Consider the following 24,868-nt stretch of genomic DNA (forward strand, 5'->3'; position numbering starts at 1 on the left):
ATCTTATTTTGCTGTTGATCTATGCTTTTACTGTACTTTTAACAAAAAAAATTTCAGTTTTAACAAATAAGCAGATCCCAAATAACCCTTAGTGTTAGGTTAAAGTGAAAACAATGTTACCATTAATTATTAATTTATAAGTAATGTTAATGACAAAAGTCAAAAACTTACTCATAAATTAATTATTTATTGGTAGATGGAATTTGGCCACAATAAATATAAAACTATCATACCATAATCATGGAAATTGTTGTGAGCTTTTATTCAGGAAGTTTTTTTTTTTTTTTTTTTTTTTTTTTTTTTTTTTTTACAAGATAAAATTCTACTTTAGCCTAATCTAAGTGTAAATATGTGTGAAACTCCCTCCTGAAGACTTGAAACCCAACATTTACCTCCTACACCCCACAAGTTTTTATATTTGTAGAGTGACCATTGCACTAAAGGTGTACAGTGGTATTCAGGAAGCTTATTGAGACTAGGAAAAGAAGATTCATTTAAATAACTAATGAAATTTCAATTAGGAATCAGAACATTTATAAAGAGGCCTCCATAATAGTATTAAAAAAAAAGTGATGTAGTACAACTACAATTAGATAAACAATACTAACAAACTAGTTAATAAATAACTAAATTCGTTAACTAGTTTGTTACGAAAGACACATGAAAAAACGGATTCAAATCTTCTAGATTTCCTGATTTACTCTACCAATGGATTTTCAATCCTAACCACTCTTTTATGATTTTAAGGTCTAGATTCTGCCATGTGAACATTCCACTAACAATAGTCTTAAAATAATAAAATAATGTTGCAAACAAAACAGTTAAGATTATTATTATGTGGCGTTTGGTATGGGGGAATGTTTTAAGATTCCTAGGAATGTTTAAAGATTCCTATGTTTGGTTGCAAATTATGCTTGGGAATCAGATGCCAGGGAATCTGGATTCCCCTCTTAAACCCCTCTCAGTGGGAATGTGGATTCCCTTTAAAACAGGTAGGAATCCAGATTCCCAAGCTTAAAATAAATTATATTTTTTATAAATTTACAATTTTAACCCTTTTTCCTTATCATTTAAACAATTAAGATAAACTATAAACAAATTATCAATATCTTTTCTTTTGTCTTTATCTTTTCCCGCCAAAACAATATAAGGATAAACAACCCTGTTAATATATTTTTTAACAAAGTTCTATTTAGATTTTACGTGTGAAAAAAAAAGTTTGAAGGAGACTCTCCATTATTGCCAGGTATTCAGTTTTACTTTTTTTTTTTTTTTTTTGAGAAATCACATTTACTGTTGTGTGTATTGTTCAACAAAACTTTAATGAATTTATTTTCATGAGAATTTGTTAATGTTTCTATCCGTATCTCAGATCTTAGTTTTGTTTAGTTTCTAGAAATATAGATCTAATTAGTAGCTTCATGTAGTTTTTTTTTTTTTTTTTGGATTTATAGCTTTGTTTCTAGATTCATATGTTACAGTACATGTCAATAATTTGTATCCTCTCTAGTGCTTTTGATTTTGATTTTACAATGATACAAAATGCATAAATTTTTAACAACCCATGAATAAAATTGCATTCATATACTATTCACCAAAATGGTTTTTAAAATGGTACTATTCAGCAAATTTTCGCCAACAACGTGCTTCTAGATGATACACGGTCCTTTTTTTTTTTTTTTTTTTGAGTGAAGAGATGGAACATGATACACGGTCTTAAAGTCTAACTTCTCCTCCACTTTTCCAAAAAAAAAAAGAGTCTAACTTCTCCACCTCATCACCTTCCCTGAACCTTGCGTCTTTTGCACCTATTCTATCACGTAGCACCTGTGACTCTCTTTCTTCTAGATCTGCCACGCTGGTATATGACTCTATGTGTGCAACTAATCTAAGACAAAATAATTCTCTGCCGCTATAATATTAGTAGCTGTTTTATGATGCTTGTAATTTCGTTTGTAATTAATTGTTTAGCTGTTTTATGATTCATTGGTTTGATATTATTGTGAGAATATATAATGGAGGAAACTCATTTTACTCTTTTTGCACTGGTCATTTACGGGCAATAGCTAGTCTAAGATTAAAAACAACAGATTTTTTTAGCTAATAAGAATTTATTAGTAAGTATCCCAAGTAGTTTTCTTCCATTATATTAGTTACATAGCTATATGTCACACTGGTAGCTAGTTTAGTAGCAGTTGTTTTCATAATTTGTAATTTTCTTAAATGTCAAGTTTTTATTTCTTGTGTATGATTGCAGTGATGGCTCGACCACCAAGGAATCATAAAAAGAAAATTTTAGTTGTGTTGCTACATCAATTAGATTTACTACGTCAAATGTGGATGATGTTAGTGCACATGTGTGCAATATCATTGATTAAAAACGTCAATGTCATATTAATTCTAAAATATTTTTTTTATCTATTTATTTAGAGGAAGATATTTTTAATAGTTTATATATATTTTTCATTATTTATTTAAAGGAAGTTTTTTTAAAGGACTTAGTATTTCACATTCAAATCTAAGGACAAAATGAGAAAAATAAATAATTCACTTAAGATTCCTGGGAATATACCAAACATTATCATCTCACATTCCTAGGAATCTCCAAATGAAACCAAACATAGGAATAAATACATTCCTAGGAATGTGATTCCTAAGAATCTTGATGCCAGAAGTAATGTGGATTCCCCCGTACCAAACGCCACATTAATGAAATGTTGACATGACAAAATCTAGACAATTAAATTATTAAAGAATGGTTAAGATTTAAAGAAATCTATTTGGCAAAGTACTATAGAAAATCTATAGGATCTAAATCCCAAAAAAAGTACAAAAAAAAGAGAAATTATTGTGTAATCCTAACCAATAAGAAGAAGACGGATCATTAAAAACTGACGATGTAAGCTAACCTGCCATGTCACCCATTATGTCTAACGTCCCTTTAACCCCGTCAGTTCTTCTGAGAGTGTTTTCAAATTTTGTTTTTTAGACCAAATTCAAATTTGAGATGTAAATGGCAGGATCTGAAACCTTTCTTCAAAATTTGTTTTATGGAATATCACATATTTCCCAACACCGAACAAAATGTATTTTTGGTGAAATCGCCTCCAACATCCCACTCACCAGCAACGGCAACCTCAGCACTGCCTTGCTTATCACCGCACGCCTCCTCTACGTTTTCTCTATCGTAATCCCTCGCCTCCTCATCCTGGATATACAAAATGCTTTGATGGGTAATCCAAATTTTTAGATTTGAGAGGTATGTTGTTCCTTTAACAAAGGATGATAATGCTTCAAGAAGATTCAAGCGATGAATAGGGTGAGTTCTATTTTCCCTTTCTTTTTGTAGGATGAAATTCCCGGATTTCTTAGCCCATGACATTTTATGCCATAGGTGTTCTTGGTGATCTTTTATTTTGTTTTTCTTTAGTTTCCATTGATATCCATGTTGATCTCTTTGATGATTTTTCTTTTGGGTATTTACGTATTTATGGCCAATTAATTTCACAATTCATGTTCATTCCTCCTATGACTGACTCATTGTAATCAACTCGTTTGATAAAATGCCCCAATGAAAAGACCACGTCATCTTTAAAGAATTTAGGTATAGGCTTTTTATTCAACTTGTTTATTTCCATGAGAAAAGCTTAGTTCAATCATCAAGACTCATTCTTGGACCTGTTACCACGTGAACTCTTAAGTGTTGTTTACCTTAAATTTGCAAGTAATTTCAGTTGCTATATCTGAGGTGCAATGCTCTATATATTATATCAAGATTAGTGCCATGACCATGCTATAAGTTTTATTCTTTGTTTACGAGTGTTGTGATAATTATAGGCATACATGCATGAGCAGTGGAGTCTGGTCATATTTTCAATTGGCGACCAATCGCATGGAATGAATGTCAATGACAAAGCAAGAGAGAATTGAATCCCTGAAATAAAGTTTAGTGTGCATTATGGTTTCCTAACTTCAACAGATATGGTGAAAATTTGGATAGGCAAAAACTTTTGAACTTTGAATATTGGCTATTTAGATATTGACTTTTATGCCTTGTATGAAGTTCAAGTTATCCTTACCATGGAAAAAAATCTTATTTTCACGGCCAAAGGTAATGACTGATAGTATAAAGGCTTGTCAATCTAATTGACAGTAATAATAATTGACATTTGTGCTAGCAAACTTGTGTGCATTTTAATGTACTTTTGAATACAGTTAATGATGCAATGGTAAATATTGGATAGTTTAAACCATGAAGTAGTTAGACAATAGATTTTTATTGATGAACAATAATTTAGTGATTCTGTGTTATGATTCGGACAAACCTGGAAGGCATTTGCATTTTGGAAGATGCTTGGAGTAGAGGGAATCTCGGCTTGCCAAAGATGAGGATGAGGAATAGGCCAAAGATGAGGATCAGCAACTTGAACATGAAGGAGCTGTCATTATTGGCTTTGGATGAGATGGATTCATGAGTTAGAGATAAAAATTATTAATAGCTTATTTCCTAGACTTTCTGAAGTGTAGAGGAGCATTGGGTTGTTTGCTAGTTTTTTTATCTAGCTTATGTTATGAGTTGGGTGTTTATCATAAGTTGTATCGTACATATGTCATGTACTGTATGCTATTTAAAGAGAAACAAATTAATAGAGATGAAAGCAGAAAATTAGAACTCAAATTCTTTTTCCCTCACAATTTCATGAGGCTAGTTCATAACATTCTATAGCGTATATTAATTTAATGGTTGTTATAATGACAGGGAGCATTTGAAGTTATTTTAGGTTGAAATGTCTGGCTATGAACATTGGATGGCTATTACCAGGCAACTATTGCTTCTTACGAAGAATGATGATCCATATTTTTACGCTTGCATTTCAACTTTGAGCATTGCAGCAACTATCTTTGGAATTGCAGCTTCTTACTCCCAAGTTGGTTTCCGAAAGTATTTTCAGTACTAGTCATTCCTAGAGCAGCTGTAACAACCCATCCAAAGCTTACTGCATGTCTTGAGCAACAAGATTTTAAAATAAGTTCAATTTTTTTTTTCGTCTCTCTTCTATTATAGTCATTTACAACCAATCTCTTTTCCCTCTATTATCACATAAACAAGAAAGAGATCAAAAAAGATTCTTACAACTAAAGAAAAGAAATTTCCCTCTACTATGCGGATATAAACAAAGAGTGAAAAAAAATAAAAATAAATAAATAATACCCTCTTCTGATTAAAGACTACAAGAGAGTTCAACTTAGGGGGAGGGGAAAAATCTCCCTATCCTTCCCATCTACATTGACATTGACCTGATTATCTTAGATGAATAAATCTAAATGTTCCAATTTGGACTTCAATCCTAGCAATTTTACTTTTTTCTCCCACTGTTGCTTCACCTTAGCCTCTAGCCCTCAACCTTCATTCATGGGGAAACTTCGACCGCTCTAATTTGGGCATCAATGCTACTTACCTCTGCAAGTAAAAACTCATGAATATTAATTAAAAAAAGAAGTTGCACATGGTTGCTAAAAGTAATATGCATGTGACATCAACTCTAATGGAACTAAACAAGAGATGCATGCATTGTTGCATTTGCTTCTTATTCAAATCGATTCTACATCAGTAAAACCCAACAAACCATTTTAATTTACACCATACAAACATCCATAGTTATCATTAAGTTGCATTTTTCTTAAAACACCTCATATGCAAAATTATAAAACACATGAACACATGAAAATAGGAAAAAGAAACTATGCTCTTACAAGTGCCTCATTCAGGCCAAAGCATATATTTCCCCCTTCTAAATCCACTTCCCACCCCAACACAGCTAAAACATGTCCACCACAAATGACACCTTCATATACCCACCCACCAGAAATGAGAGCATAAGCCAACAAAGAAATGCCAAGAAAAACAAGCATTTCCACAAACACCTTAAAGGCAATCTGTCAAGAGGTCAATCATTAAATTTGAAATTCTCAATGAAATTTGATGCAGATGGCATATCTAAAAAATGAAATTTGATGTAGGAGAGGTGGATACTGCTATGGCGGGGAGACTGTGAGAGAGCAGGTTCTTGGAATTTTGATGCAGATGGCATATCTAAAAAATGAAATTTGAAAGTTTGACTGAGACTGCAATTCTAGTGAAGCCCGCCTAATTCACTTCTAAATTTTGAATTCTACTCAAACGGGGTTAATAGATGTTAAGATGGGTAGGGGTTATTGAGCTGATGTGGCATAAAAGCCTATGTAAGCATTTTTTTAATGAGGTGTCTTATATTTATTGGTTGGGACTACACAATAATTTTCTTATTTATACTACTATTTAAGGGGTTTTTTTCTGTTTGAATTGGACATTTTGTTGGTTCAAAAATACCTCCAACACTCCTAAATTTAAGTAGAGACAAAACTGTTCCTAAAAAAAAAGGTAGAGAAAAAACTAAAGAATAGTTAGGTAAAAAAACTTGTACTAAAACATTATTTACAAAATAGGAATATTCTTTATTCAGGTATTTGAAATACTCCAACTACCTAAACTCATGTTTTCAAAAAAAAAAAAAAAAATCAAATTTTTTTATTTTTTTACCTTTAATAAGTCTTAATCACATCAACAAAAATTCTTAACCTTAGAGCATTAGCAGTGAAATGGGAAAATGGCAAATGTAAGCCCATTTTACCTATCAAGCCCATTTTACCCACTACAGCGGAACTTGTAAAGTTTAAGGATTGCAAAAATTTTTTGCAAGTGTGCTATAGTGTGATTCTAAATGTAGAATCACACTGTAGCTCAATTGTAAAAAAAATATTAATTTTTTATTTGTACATATCAGTTCTCTCTCTCCACGGTCTCTCATCTCTCTCTCCATCGCTGAACTCTTTCTCACACCAAGCCTCTCTCTTCTCTCTCATCCCCTCTCTCTCTCTCTCGCCATCGCTGCCAATTCACCCACCCATCTCCAAATCCCTTTAATCTCAGGCTTTTCTCTCTCAGTCGGTCTCTCATTTCTGGGTATTTTTTGTGGTTTTTGGCGGTGGAGATTGGTGAGTGATTTGGGTTTCTAGCGGTGGAGATTGGCAAGTTGTGTGGGTTTTTGGCGGTGGTGGGTTTGTGACTGATGTGGGCGTGGGTCAGGTGGTGCAGTGGCGGCAGCGACGGTATGGGTCGGTGGTGGGTTTCTGGTTTTGATTTTGATTTGGATCGGAGATCGGCGAGTGATTTGGGTTTCTAGTGGTGGAGATCGGTGAGTTGTGTGGGTTTCTAGCGGTGGTGGGTTTGTGACTAATGTGGGCGTGGGTCAGGTGGCGTAGCAGCGGCGTGGGTCGGTGGTGGATTTCTGGTTTGATTTTGGATTTTGATTTTGATTTGGATCGAAAATCGACGAGTGATTAGCTAGATTTTGCTCAGTGGAAGTGGGTGGTGTGACTGAGAAGCTGGACGGTGGTGGTGGTGTGACTAAGAAGGTTGACAGAGGAAGAGAAATAGAGATCAGAGAGAGAAGTGAGAAATATTTTTATATTATTTTAATATGTAGTATGGTAAAATAAAATTTGGGATGTTGGTGTATTATAAAATAGTATTGTATAATTGATAAAGTGATTTTTTAAGATGGTAAAATAGGATAGGATTGGCATGAGCCATTGTAGATGCTCTTAAAGGCTAGTTGTTGTCGTTGTTGTTATTATTATTATTATTATTATTTTGTGAATATGTGAAAGAGGGGCGAGAGGTCACAATAAAATTCTCAACAATCTCACTTCTCACAAGTACATTAAAGTTGTCAACTACCTTGCACATGGGCCATTTAAGAAAATAAATATATGAGAAAAAAAAGAAGTCAAGCCTAAGCGTGAAAAAATGTATTTTGTATCAAATGTTACTACGTCATTCGTATCAAATCTAATAAATAAAAAATATGTGTACAAAAATAACTACCTATTAATATGTCCTTTATTCCACACACAAAAAAAAAAAAATTAGTAGGATAGTTATTTTTTGCGACATATCTCTCATTTATTGGTATCATAAACTCTTGTGAATTCTGTGGTGATCCTAATATTGCTGGGCATTCAGATTCTTTGTTTGAAAAAGAAAGAAAGAGAAAACAGAGAATTCACACAAAACACTGCATAAGAGAAGAGAGAGGACCATGAGGATTCGAGTAAGCTTGAACGATTTGGTGGTAAAAAAATAAAACTTTCCGTGTGCTCAGTCTGAAAAAGAGAAAAATAGAGACACAATAATTGAAGAGGAAAACTATTATAGCATGTTGGAGAGTTAAGAAAAGCTATAGGAACTTGGAAGTTTCATCATCATGGGAATTGCCTTTACTCGTGGGACCGGATGATTGGTCTTTGTTCCATTTTCTCTGTATCTCCGCTCCTAAAAATAGAATCAAAGTTATTGGCTTTTATTATTAGTCCGAAAGGGTTTATCTTCCACTATTGCACTGCGTGTTCAGAAAAAAAAAAAAAAAAAAATATATATATATATATATATATATATCTCTATGTTATTAATTAAATATTTAAATTTATATATAAAAAATAAATTCATTAACCAAATAATAAATAATATTATATTTGAATGAAATTTGATATGACATAAAAAGTTAGACATCTTTAATTTTGGCTAGTCAAATTTGAGGTGTTTAATAAAAAACATTATGGAACAAGTCATTGACATGATTGTCATAAATTGAATTTAGATTATACTTTTTAATTGTTAGTTTTTTTTTATAAGTATGCTTTTTAATTTAAGAACCAAAACCTTGGCTTTTAGAATGTGTGTGACTATATATAATTATAGTCCGATTTGGTTTTTAAAAGACCCATAAAACTATAGATATTAAATCCATACATTCTCTCCTTCCTAGAGTACATATGCTGAAGAAGTGGTTGATCATTCACTTAGAATTTCCAATAGTCTACTTGGAGAGAGAGAGAGAGAGATGTTAATATGATTTAAGTTAAGAAAATTTTAAAACAAAAAAGTAATGATAAGATTAGCATGTTTACATGTGATGCAGGCATGTAGCTCTAATAGCCATCCTTAGCCAATTACCAACAAAGGTTTTTCGCTTTCTATAGCCTACGAAGCAAAAGAAAAGGAGTAAAAAAAAAAAAAAAAATCCAGTTAATGTGTGCCCTAAGGGCACACATTAAGCTATCCATTTATGGTAAAATTTTCTTGAAAATTAAAAAAGTTGTCAATACTTTTTCAATTTTTAAGAAATTTTTATCCAAAAATGGATACTTATTGTGTGCCCTAATGGCACACACTAACAAAATCCAAAAAAAAAAAAAAAAAAAAAACTTTGCTCAGTGTAACGATGATATCATGTTAAAATTCTAACACCTAGTCCCTATGGCTGAATGAAATAGGACACACAATATGACAATTCCACCATTAATATGCTCACTTTTCTTCACTTTTGTACATTAACTTTGCTTTCAAATCCCATCCCCAAAAAAAAAAAAACTTTGCTTTCAAATAGTTAGTGGTGGGGTCAGACCAGTGGGGGGCCCAAAGGGCCCGGGCCCTCTGACCCTAAGAAATTTTTTTTATTAGGCAACATGAATCAACCCAGGCAATCCAACCCAGCCCAACTGACAACAACAAACCCAAAAACTTTACAAAACAAAAACTTAAAAAAAAAAAATTAAAAATCTATTAGCCCAATAGTTACAAATCAAACCCACTGCCTTAAAACACTGGATCATCGCATAGAGGAGAGAAAAAAAAGAACGAGATGAAACAGAGCCCGGTTGAGAGAGAAAATGCAAAGAAGAAGAAGAGAAAAGAGACTGCAGAGACTCAGAGCACATATCATAAAGCCACAGACGTTGGAAATGAGAATAGGAAATGGTCAAGATTTTAGGTGAGATGAGAAATAAATTGAGTAGGTCACGTGAGTTGGTTTGGGGAAATGAGAATAGTGGGTGGATGGAAACTTTTTGGAACGTTCTTCTATATAATAACTTAACTTGTTTGTTTTATTTACAAAAAGACCGTTGACAATATTTTTGTAACGACAATTAGAATCTATTTACTTTATTTTTATTTTTAAAAAATATATTGCCAATTGAGTTACGAAGTTCTCTAAACAGTTATCCACTTTTTTTTTTTTTTGAGAATTGAAACAGTTATCCACTTAATTCAACATCTACTAGTTTCTGAACACGCACACTTTTCTATTTTTTTAAGAAAAAGTTAATAATTTACGTCTATTATAATTTGAGATTATTATATTTTCAATTATAAAATAATTAGAGGTGTGATGGAATTCAGAGGCTAGTATGACGCTGTGTGGATAGATTTTTGAATTCAAAATCTAATATTTATCAATGATAAAATTTATGAAATCACAAGCTCAAGATATAAATAAGCACCATCGCCACCTAAGGTGTTTTTTTTTTTTTTTTTTGGTGTAGAAAAATATAATTATATATATATATATATATTGAGATAAAATATAGAATAAAAATATATATTTAAAAGCACTTATCTTTTTTCTTTTTTCTTTTGGAGTCACTATCCTTTGGTTTAATGGTATTTGAAAACACAAAAATACAAAATACAAGATACAAAAATACCTTTTTCGATTATGTATTTTACTTTATTACTATCCAGATCCTTAGAATTATAGATATAAGAAAGAAAGAAAAATAATAATAATCCTCTTTCTATTCTTCTTTTTCTTTTTTATGATTGGCTGGATGAAAATTTAAATTACAACATTTTATCCAACTAATAAAGGGCTAAGATAACCTTCTTTTCGTGTTCCTCAACTTGAGATACAATCATACACATACCAAAAAAAAAAAAAATTAATAAGACAAAAACATTAAAGTTATTTTTTATAATGTTTATCTGAAGTGCAAGATAATGGGTAACGAAATCAAACTCACTCTCAATCATCACTCTCCAATAAATAGTTATCCAAATCCTTTATGTGGTTTTCCTCATTTTTCCTTGAGATCTGTAATTGTTTCATGTTTGAATCTTTCACAATTCTAGCCACTGGCTCTCCAAGAACCAAAATATCTTCAAGAGCAACCATTGCCTAACGCCCCAAGTACTAAGACCTGAAAACAATTGTATTAGTTCATGGGCAGAAATATTCATCTAACCCGATTACCCAAGAATAAGTAAAATAATTAAATAAAAAAATGGTTGAGAATCACATCAATCAAGACGCAATACATCAGTAATTAACTGAGATTATTTCAAAAAAAGTAATTAACTGAGATTATTTATCCAAAAAAACAATTGTCATTAGAAACATAAATACCCAAAAAAAAAAAATGAAATTGGAGAAATAAGTAGAGTATCCCTCTTACCTAGTAGTGAAATTCCGTAGAACCATAGAAATAGATTTAAGAGTTGTAAAAGGCAAAATCATCGTGGTTTTAAGTCTGGCATATGGAGTGAAACTGCTGGTTAGTGGAAAAGATTTGATTTTAGGTAACTACTTGGGAATGTATTTGAATTTTGAAGTGAGGTTTTTTTTTTTTTTTAAAATTTTAATAGTGATCCTATTTTGTAGAGTTTTTTTTATTTATTTATTATATATATATATAATTTTTATTTTGAAAATCTAATTTACAAGTGGATAAAGCAATTTAAAAATTAATAGGAGAGTGGTTCTATTTTTTAGGCAATGTTTTAGTAGGAGTTAGAGTTGCATTTACCGGATTGTCCTTTAATTTTGTCTCTACTTAAACATAGGGGTGTAAGGGCATTTTTGAGAAAAAAAAGAGGAATCCAAACAGGGGAAGCTCCTTAAATAATAGTATTTTTTATTTTGAAAATTTAATTTATAAGTGGATAAATCAATTTAAAAATTAATAGGAGAGCGGTCCTATTTTTTAGGCAATGTTTTAGTAGGAGTTAGAGTTGCATTTACCGGATTGTCCTTTAGTTTTGTCTCTACTTAAACCTAGGGGTGTAGGGGCATTTTTGAAAAAAAAAAAGAGGAATCCAAACAGGAAAAGCCCCTTAAATAATAGTACTAGCCTCATCACACGTGCTTCGTGTGTGCGATGAGGCTTTTTTTTTTGTTAGTGGTCCTATTTTGTAGGAAAAAACTGTGTTTTTTTTAAAAAAAAATTTATCTTCTCTATATATTAAGAGGATTTCTCTATATATTAAGAGGATTCAAAAAGCTAGTTATTGTGTTTTCAACTTACAAAAATACCCCTAATTTAATTAACTTATTATTATTCCTAAAAAATAAAAAAGGTTAAAATTGTAAATCAACAAAAATTAATAACAAAAAAGTGGAAAAATAAAAATTGTTCACAATCCCCACTTTCTCCTAAAAAAACCATCCCACCTTCTAAAAAAACCTACCCTACGGTTTTCTATTAAAAAACACCTATCCCAAGTTCTATAAAAAAAAAAAAAAAAAAAATATCCCACCTTATTAAAAAAAAAAAAAAAAAACCCACCCACTGTTTCCTAAAAAAAAAAAAAAACCCCTGCCGCATATCACATAAAAAAATAATAATAATAAATAAATAAAAACTAATATATATAATTTTTATTTTGAAAAAGTAATTTAAAAGTTAACAAATAGAAATGGTCCTATTTTTTAAAAGCAATGATTTAGTTGAAGTTAGATTTTCATTTTTACCGGATTGTCCTTTAGTTTTGTCTCTACTTAAACATAGAGGTGTAGGGGCATTTTTGAATTAAAAAATGAGGAATCCAAACAGAGAGAGCCCCTTAAATAATAGTATAGAAGATATAGATATAGATAAATAACTAAATAAAAAAAAATTTAACGCCAAAAACATATACAATGATGGTAAAAAAAAAATTCTTAAAAAGAAAAAAATACGAAGAAGGAAAAAAGACAATGCTATTGTCTTCATTGTTCTTTATTATCTCATTCTTATTCCTATAAACAATCCAAGAGAGATCAAACAAAAAAACAATCAGAACTTGTTTCTTCTCCTATTAAAGCTGCAACACATTCATCATAAAATAACAAAGCCATACAAGAAAAGCTAAGAAAAAAATACGAAGTAAAAATCAAACCTTTAAGACCAAGGCATCGGCATCCCCATCAGCAAGACTACACCAAACAGTCTCCAAAACATCATGAAACAGCTTGGTGAAACATATACAATGATGGTAAAAAAAAAAAATTCTTAAAAAGAAAAAAATATGAAGAAGGAAAAAAAAAAGTGAGGAAATAGAAGATAAATATTTTTTAGAATTTAACTCTATCATGGACTCTTTAAAATCTAATCAAGACATCATCAACTATTTAAATAAATAACTAAATAACAAAAATTTAACACCAAAAACATATACAATGATGGTAAAAAAAACTAAAAAACTAAAAAATTTTAACGCCAAAAACATATACAATGACGGTAAAAAACAAATTCTTAAAAAGAACAAAAATATTCGAAGAAGGAAAAAAGAAGAAGAAGTGAGGAAATAGTAATTGATCATTTATACAAAGGAATCATTCATTTCAAAATTACATTTAAAAAAAAAAAAGTTAACGTGATACATAAAAAAAGAAAAGAAAAAGTAGAGCTAAAAGAAAGTCAATCATAAACAAAAAAAGAAAAGAAAATAAAGAGGAACTTGCAAAAAATAGAACCTGAAAATTTGTTGGAGCCTCTGACAATAAATGTATTTAATCTGAATCAAGAAAAAGAAAGGAGGATGTAGAGCTAAACTAAATGTCTTCAATCTGAAGAAGAATGAGAGATAGAAACTGCAAAACGTACGTGAGTTTGTGGGTTTTAAAGTATAGGAGTTTTAATTTACATATTTATCCTCGTTAGTTGAAAACTTGTAAGTGGATATGATGAGGGCACTTTAGGTATCCAAAATGTGAAATCCAAATAGGAGAAGTCTCTTAAATAGTAGTATAGATAAATATAGATTAAAATGTCAATTTTCTTAAAGACTTTAGGATCACTGTTGGCCTTACCATAACATGTCGTGATGAGAAGGTATTAGATGAGACGGGCGTATAAGCCCAATGTCTCACTGACATGTGGGACCCACATTTATGGGTCCACATGCGTGGGTCCATATGTCAATGAGACAATGGGCTTATACGCCTGTCTCACCCAAGATTTTTTTCGTCGTGGTAAGTAGTAAGTACTAGTAAATTAAAAATAAATCTAATAACACCAAAATTTTTATCCCCTTTGTACCATCAATATTAGCTAATTGTAGGTATCTTAAAGCATGCTTCTCCATCAAGTTGAGTTGACAATCAAATCAAAATCACAAATGAAAAATATTCCTTTTTATGCACCTTCAATGAAGCTTTCCTTCATCAAATTCCATATGATGTGGAATTGGAAATATATTATCGTTTGAAAAAGGTAGCATGAATCATATATGGTATAAAGTGCTAAATTATTGTAAGATAGGACTATGAATAAGAAGTTTATTATAAAATTACTTAGGCTAAAGACCTCACTCTCTTTTATGGAAAATGATAATCTCTATTTAAAATCAATCTATTTCATAATTTAAATTAAATTTTACAAATTTAAAGTATATGAATTTCAAGTTATTTAAAATTTTAAATGAAGATATTTTATCATTATTAAATTCAAAAAATAGAAATCATAACCATAAAATTGATAAAATGAAGAGAATTCTATTAGGAGACACATTAATATTCGATGGACTTAAATAAATTTTTTCCTCTAGACAAACATAAATAAAAAATTAGCTCAGCATCCACTAAGTTAAAACTATGATTTACTCTTTCTTTTTTTTTTTTTTTTTCCATCTAATCTTTTGACTTTCTTCGCAAGGGTTTTAGGTTGAAGAGAAATTATTGTGTACTCCCGGAGTACCATAGATGTGTACTCCCTCTTCTCACATGAATGGTGGGTCCTCCTAATTAAATTCATGATGAGACCTATCATTTATGTGAGAGGGGGAGTATGCATTTATGGTACTCTGGGAGTAAATAATAATTTTCCTAAGTTCAAATTCCGAAACAACCTCATGAATAGAATCCTCTACATTTCAGTAAGTGGCTCATTAACTAATTACTAATACAATTTGATAAGATTTATAAAATATTTTATCTATTTTGCATAAAATTATCAATTAATTCCAGGATATACTACTAGTAGTGTTTTAAAATAGTTTACTCAACTAAACTGCCAAGAGCAAGTATTTTCAACGGAAACCTTCAAATCTTTCTTCCCTCGTTATAACTATTGAAACTATATTAAAAAAAAAAAAAAAAACAATGTTTACTCAAATGGACACTTATAAAAACGCCACTAATCTACTTCTTCTAAAAAAAAAAAAAACCACTAATCTACTATTAATTGTCACATAAACCACCTAATCCACCATCATATATTCAAAATGGCACGTATACCCATTCTGTTAGTCTAAAATTACCACCAAAAAAAGAAAAATAGTACGGAGTAGCTCTATTTCCACTCTTTCATTTTCCGTTATTTCTAGAGCTCAAAGAGATCAGTTTGATCCTTTCATTTTCAATCGTACACTCATACAGATATTACTAGTATTAATTTTTTATTCAATCTTTTCATTTTTGTATATTTTAAAATAAAAATTTTGGTAGAATTAGTGTTTTTTTTTTTTTTTTTACGTTACATTTGGTTACTTAGAAAAACATCTTGTGGCTGAAATAAAATCTAAAGAAGTTTAGAGGGTCAGTTTTGCATTTTCGCCTAAATTAAGTGCTTTAATGTGGCAACACCATAACCTCACATGAAAATGGACGGTTCACTTGTTCAGCAATTTATTGAAACTTTTCTTAAATTTTTTTCTTACTTTTCTGTTGAAGATTCTTTTTTAGATGAAAAAAAGGTAGTTGAAGACATTATTATTGATATTAGATATAACCGTTTTTACAAAATTAGTAATAAACTAAGGGAAATGCTAACGAATGCCCTAAGGGCATTGGTTAATAATTCATTTAAAGAAAGTTTTTATACGAAAATGAAATAAAGTAATTAATATTTTGACTGCTTTTTTCATTTCCCATAAAAGTGGTATTAAAACTTTCCTAAAATGAATTGTTAACTAATGCCCTAAGAGTATTCGTTAGCATGACCCATAAACTAATAATAACTGAAGATTGAAATGTAATATAAAATTCAATGGAAACTATATGAGGGTGTCAATAAGTTCATTAATGACTTTTTCCCCCTCTAAGCACCAATGAGATTTCTCAATACATTTAGTAAAACACTTAAAATTGAAAATCTATCAAAAAGCACGATGACATGTTCTAGAATTTATTAGGGTGATGCTTTTTCTTTTTCTTTTTTTCAAAAATATTCCTTGGAGTAACATATAGATGAAAGATGATTTAATTACACCTTAAATGGATCACAATTCTGTTACATATTGGCGTAAACTCTCATTAATAGGATCAATTACAAATATTTGTAATAAAAATTTAAATTTCTAAGGCTATGTAGCATCTTAAATTTTAAGGTAATATACATTTTACACTCTCAAAGTCTAGGGTCACTTTTAAATCGATTCATTAGCTTTAAAAACTTATAATTTACACCATTTACCATTACAATGATATCAATGTGTCAATTTCACCATAGTCCGTCACATATTTGTGGTTAACCCACCTAAAACAATATTGTGTTATATTTTCCTATTCAAAGTGATATCTCATCTTTTTTTGAGTGTATTAATGACAAGATTCAAATGAAAGTTGATAAAAATGGCAAATTGATATTATTTCAATAATTGATTGTGTAAATTATAAATTTATTTAATATATTTGGTGTATTACATCTTCTTCTCATATAAAAGATTGAATCCATATTAAGAATCACATTTATTTTAGAAAGAGGTGTAATATTCCATATTTAGGAAATAATTTCTCATGCAAATTGCATACTTTATAATTAATCAACCAATTTGAAGGCAATCTTAAATTGGGTTGTGTGAATGGCATTTTAGCATATCTTTTAAGATCAACATTTGCCCTTACCACATGAATTGGCGTATTTATGACCTTATGCCAATTACAAATAAAATCATTTGAAATCTTGAATCTTGTTGATCAAACATTGCATTACATATCCATGTTTGTAAATATAATGGGTGCATACAGGGTATCTTTAATTTTAGCCATTTGAATTTGATGGGGTATAATAAATAAAAAAATTATCAAGCAAGTCATTGACATAATTACCATGAATTGAAATCATGCTTCAATTTAAGAACCAAACCCTTGGTTTTTTGAATTTGTGATCATATTTAAGTACAATCCAAATTGGTTTTCAAAAGACCCTTAAAACTTTGGATCTTAAACTCATACATTCTCTCCTCCCTAACATATATATGCTAAATACGTGGATAATATTTCACTTTATAATGCACAATGGTTTACTTCAAAAGTCAAAAAAAAAAAAGAAGGGACATCTTCACATGATTTAGGTAAAGAAATTCTTTAAACAAAAAAAAAAAAAATGTCTTGATAATATAAGTAATGCTTACATATGGTGCAGCTCTAATAGCCATCCTTATCCGATGAAGTTAATGAGCCAATTAGGAACATAGGTCTTGGCTTTCTATATAGTCTACAAAGCAAAAGAAAAGAGGAGGAAAAAAGAGTACTTTGCTCAGTGATTAGATGATATGATGTTATAATTTCAACACCTGGTCCTATGGCTGCATGAAATAGGTCACACCATGTGAGTCATCCACCATTATTGTGCTCACTTTTCTTGACTTTTGTGAATCGTATTTCACTATTCAACTATGCTTTTAAATGGCTAGTGGCACTTGGAAATGCTTAAGAGATAAGTAAGAAGAGGATAATTGAAGGTCTGTCCCTATCTACCTAGAAGAAAGTATTGAGTAACACGTGTGGAATTATTTACTAGCCAAATTGATTTATTTTATTTACTTGATAGCCACATTTTTCGTTTTAGGTTTGGCATGTTAGGCTTGGCATTTCCATGGGATCTTTGAGAAAAGATCCAGACTCTCGTAGTTTTTAATCATCCACAAAATCATTAACCAGACCCTAAATTGCATTATCTTTAAAATAATATAAGTAAACAAAAATTTGCATTACTTACTCGGCTTGTCTAGGCCCCAATCACTATCTCAGACACAGTGAGGCCCAATTGAACAAGAAGTTTGAACAAGAAATTTGCATTAAATTGTGTTTCTTTGGTTACCCAATTCTTTAGAGCCCGTTTGGTAGCAGTATTTAAGTATTGTTATTCAGTTTTCAGTGTTATGGAAATACGTGTTTGAGTGTTATAGAAATACATGTTAGAAGTATTATTGTTATTTAAACACTGAAAACTATTATTTAAACAACAGTGCCAAATATAGCCTAGTTTCTTGTTTACTTGCTATTGGTGGTTTAAAGATCATGTCTTTGTCGTAGTACTAGCCCTTTTGCAGTGTTGGGGGATTCTTGATTGTTCTTAATTGTTAATTTTTTGTTTAGCGATAATTTGGGAATTCGAGCTCCCACCAGTTGGCAAATGTGTTTAAGGAACTTAGTATAACAACAACAAGAAGCATTAGTCTCAAATTTTGGGGTCGACTATGAATCCTTACCACAATAAACCAAGATAGATATACAATTGGGGATACCCCATTGAAGTGGTGGATGAGAACTTCAACTCAATAGAGAAAACTGAAAACAGAAGGAAAGAAGAAGAAATTCATTCTAGTAGCGGTCTTAGCAAATGAGAAATTTTACCCAAAATAGAGTTTCAAGTTGATAGACCATGACATGTCATTCTATTTCAAACCATTAGAATAATAAGTAAATAATTAGGTTCACCATTTTTTAATAGTTTAAACTTTTAGAACAACTAATAGTTCATCATAGTATTAAAGTAAGTGGTCTTAAGTTCAAATCTTATATCTACTTTACCTCCCATTTAAGAAAGTTAAAAATCACTTGTGTTGGATCCTACATGTTAAAAGGTAGTATAATCTCACACGTTAGAGGGAGTGTCATAATAATGATTAAAATATTAAATCTATAATTTCTTAACTGTATTAGCTTTTGGTATAAGTGGTAAGGTTGTTAATGTATGGTTGCAACCTCTTATTATTGAGGCTTAATATTTTTTACTCCTAAGATTGTTGAAGCCTCGCATTTATGAAGTGAGGTTACTTATTTGTGCCTTCCATGATTGTAGATCACTAAAATTGATTGAAAATTTTTATTTGTGAAAGCCATATATATCCACATTGTTATTTATGGGCATAGGCATGTCTGTAGGATGTATATCAATTAATTGATATACTCTAAATATATTATGTTCACTACTGTTGAGAGTGGACTAGTGGCCTTAGATCCTGGGTTCGAGTCATTTCCCCACTAGGAAGCGGTGCTGCCCCTTATACTTCATAAAAATGAGGCCTTGCTCGGAGACGGTTAAGGGGTGCTACAATCCCCTCCTAACCATTTTTCTTTTCACCAAAAAAAAAATTTATGTTGTGTTTTTCTCGTCAAATGACACTTTTGACATTTTTTTAGTTATCTCGTAACTCACTACTTGGAATTATACAGCTTACATCTATGTTTATTTGGCTCTCAATAATTTCTTTGCTCTTATTCTCTTCTTCCATTTGCTTCCTTTGTATAATTTTGCATCTAAATCTGTTCATAATTGAGTTTGAGATAGGATACTTCTTTTTTTGTATACATTTTCTTCAAGTAGTATTCAGCATTGACATCGTCATGAAACCTCTTCCTCCAAGCAATGACCTAAAATGTTTCCTCGCTACTTGAACTTCTTCATTTTCACTCGCTCTTTGGTGAGTTTTGATTTCTTTGTGCCTTTTATGGTTAGCCCCCCACCCCCAACCCCCAAGGCGGCTTTTCTCTCTTTTATTTCTCTTCTTCTAATAATTTGTTTCTTTCACGTAACCTAGAGTTGTGAAATTTTTGCATCACAATGATTTATATCTTGGTTTCGATCATTTCAAACAATAGCTATCTTGGTCTCACAATTGCACCCAAGTTCTTTGAAAGTCAAAGAAAATGTCATGCAATCGTTCCTTTGTTGCGTTTCACTTCCATTAATGAATTGATGATTGTTACGTACTAAGAAATTTTTATGTGTAATGTAGTTTATGTGATTTGTTGCATTGCAAATCCAAAAGGTATAGCAAATGCCTAGAAATCGTTGATAGGACAGGAAAAGAAAGCTTGTTGTGTTCTTTGAAAGGGAGAAAAAGGAAAAGAAAGAGGTAGGGGATTTTGAAAGGCAGTTGAAGTTTTTTTTTTTTTTTGGTAGATGAACAAAAGGCACTTGAAGACATTATTAATGATTTTAGATGTAACCATTTTTAAAAATGAATAATAATAAATGAAGATTGAAAATGTAATCTAAAAAAATTTAGTGGGAACCCCATCTTCAAAATTCATAACTTTGCGAATGGATTTGCATCATGAGGTATGTCATGAGGTATATGAGGGTTTCGATAAGTTCACTAGTGACTTCTAAATTCTCTAAGAACTAATGAGATTTCTCAATACATTACCAAGTGTTGTGAATTCTCTACAACTGTTTGCGTTCCTTGGCTGAAACCAAAATGATCATGTTATGCAGCATAACAATAATTTACTACTACACGCTTGAAAAGACTAGATGGTTTTGCCCTAGATCCTTTTAAATTGGAAAAAATTATGCAATTTTCATCATTCCATTAAGAAACAAGAGAAGCTATTCTAAACTTCATTTATCTTCTTATTATTACCATTCTAACCCATTTGAGCAAAGTTTTTCTATTGGAAATTTATATAACGTGACTCAAAGGACGCATATCTTGTTGATGCACAACAAAAATTGTATACAATAGTTACTCGGCTAGAGCCATTAAGTGGTCAAGTCTTTTTTGTTTTTGAGAAACCAGACAAGAAGACTAGGCTTTTATTGAATTTTATCTTGTATAGAAAAAAAAAAAAAAGACACTTATTAGCATGACCTTTTATTTATTATTCATGTACCTTTTATTTATTTATTTTATGTCATAATCAAGTTCATGTTTTTCATGGATTTACACGGCAACATGAGCAAAGTGAATTTTACTCCGTTTCGGTGATATTGTTTTCCTAGTAGGCTAATGCCGTACATATCCATTTTTTATAACTTCAATTGCCTTGTATTTAGGCAACTCAATTGATAGTGCAATGTGGTATTTGAAAAAGAACTTAATGAACATCAAATAACAAGGAGGCAATATCCTTAGGTGGATCGTTGAGCCACACCTGGGTACCCCGACCGCCTTTAGCTTTTTTTGCTAAAGCATCAAGAACACGCTTACAAGAACAACGAGCATGATTGAAAACAGAGGACTGAAAAACCATAGCTTGACAGCCGAATGTCTTCAATGACGACTCCATAGGTTGATAATCCAGCACTACCTTGATTTAAAGCATTGATAACCGTGGCTGAATCCCCTTCAAAAATTACTCTCTTAAGACCAATCTCAAGAAGAATTCGACAGCTTATTGACACGCTAAGATTTCCATATCAGCAACGGTATAAGACAGCAGCACGTAGATAGACAACGCGCCAACAAATTCACCTTTCCGCTCGACAACGACTCCAGCTCCAGCCGAATTTGTAGCTCAATATTGCTGCATCAAAGTTGACTTTGTGCCGGTTTAGCTCCGCAGGGCGCCATTGTTGCAGGATGGGGGAGCGATCCACCACTGTGTCCAGCTTCTTGAGTAGCCAAGAAATCTTGCAGCAAGTTACCCGCCAATGAGATGATATGAGCCGAAGGTGCACTAGTCGGCCAAAATGGATAGCGTTTCTCCAATTCCACAAGAACCAAGCCGATATAGCAAACACCTCCTTCGTAATCTTCCCGAACCCGCAAAACCGAGAGAGTAAGTCACAAAAATTCAGGGGTTGGGGGGCACTCGATTGGTGGAAGCATTGGACCGAGCTCCAAGTACTCTCAACATCCTTGAAAGACCAGATGGCATGCAACGGATCTTCCGGCGCAGTTGGCAAAGTTCACACTTATCGAGGACGTAAGAGGTTGCTCATAGTTAGCGCAGTGTCATTTCAAGCTCGCCAAATGAAATGTTTAATCTTGTTAGGAACCCGTAGCCTCCAAACTCCCTTCCAAAGATGTTTTTGAGTATCCACATTCGAGCTTCCTGCTTTGACCGACAAGATCACCGGAAACAAGGAGCTTATAGGCGCCGCTTGTGGTGAACAAACCCAATGGGGAGTAAGCCCAAGCAATTTTATCCGGAGGGCGTGACGACTCGTTGAATACCCAGATAGCGTAAGCTTCATGAGGCAAGAAAAGTTGGTCTCAAGCAATTTTATATGGTCAAGTCAATTGCTCTTATTTGCTTTAACAGAATTTACTCAAAGAAACAAATCTCTTATGTAATGTCTTAAAATATAAATGAATGCACACCGACATATGCCCAAGGCTTAAATAAGTCCAAAAAAGGTATAAAGATAACATTTTTTCTGGTTTGGTTTTTAGATACAATAATGTCGAATGGTTGGCTATTAGTAGAGTCCAAAAATGTCTATAAGATTAGAAAGCAAGAGTAGCCAGGGCCCCAAGATCTCGCAATGACTCTCTTATGCACAACATACATAACCACTAGTGTTCACCAACTTCCAAGCACTTGTGGTCTTCAATCAGCACAAAAATTTGCCAAGGGACTTTCTTTCTCAAAAAGAGGTCCTCCACTCTAGATATTGTTCAAATAAGTCTCGCAAAAATCAAGCCGTATAGCCTCGCTAATGTTTTTTGCACAAAGTGCATCTAGTTACATGCCATTTAGTTGCATATGGAAGAACTGCAACAGCTTGCCATCACATGATTTGGCTTCATAGCCAAAACCACCCCATCCACACCATCTCCGCTGGTGTCCCTCAATTGTCAACATCCACAACCCTTCGCAGCTCAATACACTTGCCTTGGTACTTTCCCCGCAAGCCACTTCGATCCGCCCGATGTGCAATAGAGGCTTATGCATACCTGCAAAACAAAGCATTATCACTTCTTAAGCACACTCTTTTGCACCCTTAAACATCAATCTATACAAATTTGGATTGTCCATCCATTGAGCCAACCACTCGCTTCAAAGAGCAAGGAGAAATTAACTCAGTTCCAAGGCTCAAATATAACCCAAACAAGATAGCATGAGCACTTAAGGGATAAAAGATCCATGTTTTCCTCTCGCCTCATTGCATAAGACACACCGTCACTCACTATGTTTCGTTTCACTATTTTGATTTGATGAGTAAGTCTTCATGCGTTCCACACAAAAATTATTAACTTCAAAGGAAGCTTCAATCCCCACAAACATGTCTCCTATAATCTAAGTTCTCCTACTTTCAATGGCAGGTAATGTTAACGTTATATCATCGAGGCCATATCGCCTTATCTATAGCTCCTTGCCTTGAGATAGGGGTGACTAAAATTTGACCACACACCTCAGGAGAGTATCACTCCCTAACCTGGTACCGTTTCCAAGTCGAAGTGTCAAGATGACTTTAAATTCCTATTAACAGATGCCGATTGCTTTGAATGACAAAAAATATAAGATTTTCAAGAAATGAATGACAATGATTATGAAAGCTTAACATCTTTCCACTATGATTATGATACATCCTTCTAAATAATAAACCCAATGGGAATAAGATGAGAAAACTTTAATTCTAGATGTAATACAAAGCAATGATAGCAAGTAAAACAAGAAGGCTTACCAATCTAAGCACTAAGCAAGCTACCTTCTACAACTTTCAACCTTGTCAACACGCTTGTTTGCCTTCTCGAGTTTGATTAAAGTAAAGATGAATATGTCTCGTATGACAAGCTTAGTAATATATAATCAAGTTTGTTGTATGGTCGTGTTCTCTACCGTCTATTGCCGTCCTTTTAATTTAAATTCTAGTTAGGTCTCTTTGCCGGTGTGGGGTGTAAAGGAACCCAAGTGGGCATTTGGGCCTTTTGGGCCGTAGCAAGGAGGGCCGATCTCGCTTTTGATCTAAGAATTTGTTAGTACTACGAATCGGCCCATACGCCGAGGGTCCGAGGATACAGCCGAGGGTGAGTTTCTCCTCGGACATATCCAAGAGAACTTGGAGATTCACTACGAAGGGCAAGGCAGAATTCTGGAAGGATTGTTGGTTAAAAGGGGGAAACCTTGAGCCTTCGAGGTACACCGGTGTTAGAAAAATACCAAAAGCAAAGGCTGCCACCTCCACATTAAAGACTCTGCACCTACCTCCCTAGCCGCATTAATGGGGAAGTGACTCCTAAACAGGAGAACTGAAACTTCGGTCACTATTCAAAGGCACTAAGAAAAGAAATATCTAGGGGGAGGAGGTTTGAGCAACACGTGGATAAAGTATCGTGAAAAGAAGTATTTAAGTTGGATGAACGCCAAAGAAATTGGGGGGGGGGGCCAAGAAACAAAAAAAGAAATTAAGAATTGTAATCTTTGAGAAAGAAAGAGAAATAATACAGAGAGGGTCCTCGGCTTACGTCCGAGGAGGTCTATTTGCAATTATCATTTATTATTTACAAGTGTTTGTAACTTTTAGCCTGTTATCAAGTTCTCAGTACTTCTAACCTAGGTTTCAAGCCCACACTCTACAAATTTCATTGTTTAAGGCTCATTGGGCCTAAGCCCGTAGTTGTCTTTGGGTCCAAGTGCAATTGTGCACTTACAACTGGGTATAATCTAATTAAGGTACAATTTGGAGATAGGACTTTTGGTTTGTTTCAACTCTGCCTGGTATGGTAATGATCTGAAATGGGTATGGATAGCCTTAAGCCAATAATTTGATTCAGAGTGAAAGTTTTAGAAAGGTGGAAAAACTTTCAAGTACATTAAAAGGCAAAAGCACA

At 32.4% G+C, this 24,868-nt stretch overlaps 1 pseudogene; it reads right to left on the reverse strand.

Moving 5' to 3' along the window:
• The window catches only part of LOC142637395 (TMV resistance protein N-like), a 38,991-nt pseudogene that overhangs the window by 8,869 nt on the left and 5,254 nt on the right, over positions 1-24,868 (reverse strand).

Source organism: Castanea sativa, chromosome 5 (assembly GCF_040712315.1).
Source record: "Castanea sativa cultivar Marrone di Chiusa Pesio chromosome 5, ASM4071231v1".
Taxonomy (NCBI): Eukaryota; Viridiplantae; Streptophyta; class Magnoliopsida; order Fagales; family Fagaceae; genus Castanea; species Castanea sativa.